The sequence below is a fragment of the Ixodes scapularis genome, unplaced genomic scaffold (assembly GCF_016920785.2).
Source record: "Ixodes scapularis isolate PalLabHiFi unplaced genomic scaffold, ASM1692078v2 PGA_scaffold8__174_contigs__length_109621045, whole genome shotgun sequence".
Taxonomy (NCBI): Eukaryota; Metazoa; Arthropoda; class Arachnida; order Ixodida; family Ixodidae; genus Ixodes; species Ixodes scapularis.
Window position 1 is genome coordinate 4,848,595 of NW_024609883.1, and position 3,929 is coordinate 4,852,523.

The 3,929-nt window shown below is 53.2% G+C and overlaps 1 pseudogene; it reads right to left on the bottom strand.

Annotated features, from left to right (window-relative positions):
* Positions 1-2,031: 2,031 nt before the first annotated feature.
* Positions 2,032-2,993, bottom strand: LOC115308447 (annotated as a pseudogene).
* Positions 2,994-3,929: the final 936 nt, after the last annotated feature.

The following is a 3,929-nucleotide window of genomic DNA, read 5'->3' on the forward strand; positions in this document are numbered from 1 at the left end:
GGCCAGAGTCAAATTTGATGTAGGACAGGGAGCGACATGAAACAGAAAACGTCTATAGATGTTTTCTATTTCCTGCCGTTCTCAGTCACGGGGGTTCCGTATCTGGTATGCGTGCGGGACGAAAAAAAAATTTATGCGACAATAGATTGGTGAGGCAAAACAAGAATATATGTCACAACCAAGCACTTTTCGTAAGCACCTTCCAGCGGCTCGAAAAGATCAAAGCGATGTTTTACCGCATGAAAAAAAGTAACGACATTCAATATGGCTGCGCCCTTCTGGAAAAGGTGTATACCTGGCCGCAGGCATTGGAGAGATACTCGATATCATGATCCTCTGTCAAGCACTGGGCGAACGATAAGTGTTCTAGCCTAAGGTAAAGGCGAACTGGTAGAAAAGTAACAATGTTGGCGAGCCTGCCCGATTGCAGCCCTGCATCGTTGTAATATCACAAGGAAGGAAAGGGTGGCACATTTGACATTTCATTGCACCCGCAAATTGAAGCGATAAGGCATCGTTAGCAAAAGCAGCAACAAAATGAACTTAGTCTCGCCTGTCGTCACCCACAAATTCATTGTTCGGAGTGACGTGAGTCAGCTAGTGATGTGGACATCCGCGTTCACTTTAAAGGGCAACTCCGCTTCATTTTTGTTCTTTGAAAAAAGAATGCAGTCCTTTTCAGTATCACCGATAGTCCGTTGCAACCTAAGAACGAAGGGCGAAGGTAAGGCGGGCCGGGGAGGAGGAAGCAGACGGAGCGCTGGAGAAGAGAGGGGGAAACCTGCTTCTCTCTTTAGCGTTCCGTCTGCTTTCTCCTCCCCGGCCCGTCTTACCCTCTCGCCCTTCGTTCTTAGGTTGCACCAGACGTCAAATATTACGACCTAGTTCTATCTAAATGTTTCTTCAACGGCCCGGGAAACTTTGCAATGCGCCAAGTTGTCGAAATCAGCTGCCAACAGCGCAGACAAGGCTGTACGGCCTTGGCGTCGCCAGCATTGAGCTAAACGTCATCACCATTGCCCCTTTTTGTTTGTTTTTATTTCTCCGGGCATGCGTAACTGGTGGCGTCAGCGACGTTTCCTCTCGGCACTCAACAGTGTCCACGCGCCGGGCAGCGCGCTTATTGGGAGCTGTCCCGCCGTTATCGCCGTCGTCACCTCACCGTTTGTGATTATTGCCTCTCGGAGTATTGTTTACACTACGTGCGCAGCCTGATGCCGCAGTTGTGCAGACGTCGTCGAATGACGTGGACACAAAAACGCGGTGAAGGGTGCGGTGCATACGACACATGGCGCAGGGCACACGCCCGCCCCAACGGTGGCCCGCCGGCCCGCCCCATTCCCGTCCGTCATTGCGTAGAAGATCACGCGACATCTCGTACCACCTGATAGCCATGTTTTTGGTGGCCCGAAGCCAATGTTGCCAGACGGAGCAGAAGTTTCGGTTTCTATTTCTGCTCATGTTTAATGTAAGATGTAGCTATATATACCCCGTTTTTCTCGAAGCAAATGGCGTAATGTTTTTTATTAGTGCTTTTTAGTGTGAAATTCCTCATTATTCTGAAAGTTTCAAAATTGAACGGAGTCATGGAACTGTTATGTTCAGTTTTGGTAACAGAACAGACGACTCAGGGTACGTTTCAAAGTTCGCTCGAAACTGCCTATGACCTTTCACTTCGACAGAACGGCGTGGCCGGTCCGAAGGCTAACACAACGCTCTCGCTTCCGTTCAAGGACCCAGGGATGAGGGACCTCTAGAGTTCTCGTAGCCGGGCAGCGAGCCCAACACACCGAGTTGCCTGTCGAGCACTCACTGCCCCGAGAGAAAGAGAAAGCGAGAGAGACAGGACTTCCGAAAGAGGAAACACTGCGGTCCTAGCGTCCCCTTTTTGCAGCTTGTCCTCCGCGTCCCGAGAAGGATTTGGATTTTGATTTATTGGCGTCTCCTTTGTAACGGGTGACCGCTCGCCGGAAATTCCGGCGATGGCCTGCCAAAAAAAAAAGGCTTGCTCAGCCTGGTTTCCAGCCAAGCCTAGCCGAGTTCTTCTTCTGTTGGAGCTTCGGTCGGGTCTACGGTGTGGGGCAGGTCGACTTGGGTGGAAAAAATCGGTTGTCCGGCTTGTGCTTGCACGTCCGGCCCAGCTCGCCTCTCCCTCTTCCACAGCCGCCAGGAAATCTCCCACCACTATCTAGTCGGCGCTTGGTGGTCTCGACCTGTTCCTCGCCGTCATCTCCCCGCTCCGCCGTCCGGAAGCCCAGCGCGTCCGGCAGATGGTCCACCTGGGGGCACTGGCTGAGGGTTTTGCACTGCAGCACCAGATGTTCGGTTGTCTCCTCTGCTGCTCCGCAGGCGACGCAGGCGATTGGGGCCCCAGTGTCATATCGCGATCTCCACAGCCTGGTCTTGAGGGTTCCCATGCGTGCCTCGAAAAGCAGGCCGCTGCCCCTGGAGTCATTGTACAGCTGCTCCCGCTCGATCGCCCGCTTCGAGGCCGCATTCACAGTCATTGATGATTTTCGTGTGGCCGACTCCGTCCACCTTCGCGTCTCGACCTGCCGCACTTGCTTCTTGAGGTCCGTATCCCCCTCTCGGAGCGGCCGGCCGTCCAGTAGGGTCGGTGGCACATCATACTTCCCCGCGAGCCTGGCCACCCGTTTGGTCAGGCGCGTGTTTACACTCCTGTACACGAGGTACTTAAACACCCTCCTGGCCCATCGCTCCTCTCCGAGGCCGCACAGACGCCTCTCGTAAGCTAACTTAGCCACCGCTTCCCTCGACTCAAAAGCAGACCACCCGAGGTCCCCCTGCACACCTTCGTTTGGAGTCCCCCTGTGTGCCCCGAACGCCATCCGCCCCGCCTCCCGCTGTCGAACCTCTAGGAACTCCCGAGTCTGGGACGACGTGCACAGCACCCGATTCGCGAACGTCAGTCCGGGCGCCATCACCATCTTCCACAGGTTACGAGCAACCTCGTAGCGGTCGAAAGCCCACATGGACGTTGCTGCCAGCACTCCCTTTCCCCTCATGGCCTTTGCCCGGACAGCCGATTCGTGTGCTTGGATGTAGTTCCTACCCGTGGACAGGTGTACACCCAAGTACTTGTAGTCTGTGACACACTGCACAGTCTCCCCCTGCAGTACAAGCGGTGTGTCCAAAGCCCCCTCTACATTCTCTGTAGGCCCCCACCTCAGCACTTTGCACTTACGGGAGCTGAACTTTAGGCCCAGTCTGTCCCCTTGTTTTGTGCATATGTCCAGCAGCTGTTGCATCTCTTCACAGATGCCCGCTGTCAGCACCAGATCATTCGCATAAAATAGTCCTGGAAGACGTTGTCTCACCATTTGCCCATTTTCCATGTAAGACAGGTTGAGGCCTCTCCCACACTCCTCCAATTCTGCCTCCCATCTAGACATATATAACATGAACAGGAGAGGGGAAAGAGGGCATCCTTGTCGCAAGCCTCTTGTCACTGGGATTGGTTGCGTGCTCATGCCCTCCCATTCCACCACAACCGTTGTGTCCCTGTACAGCTCCTGGAGGAGCTCAAGCACTGAACCTGGCACTCCAATCTGTGTCAGTTCCCACCAGAGCCTCGAGTGGGAGATTGAATCATAGGCCTTTTCAATGTCCAAGAAAGCCGCCGATAGGCGTCTCCCCTCCTGTTGTACAATCTCAATTGCTCGGGTCAGCACATACAGGTTGTCCCCGAGCTGTCGGCCACTCCCGAAGCCGTTCTGGAGCTCGCCCAGTACATGTTTCTGCTCCGCCCAGCCTTGCAGTCTGCGTCTCAGGGATGGGCAAAATACATGCAAATATGTATCCAAACACCAATACAAAATACTTCGTCAAAAATGTATTTAATTACAAACCTAATTACATTTCCAAAAAAGCATTTAAATATAAGATACAAATAAAACCAAATGTATTTA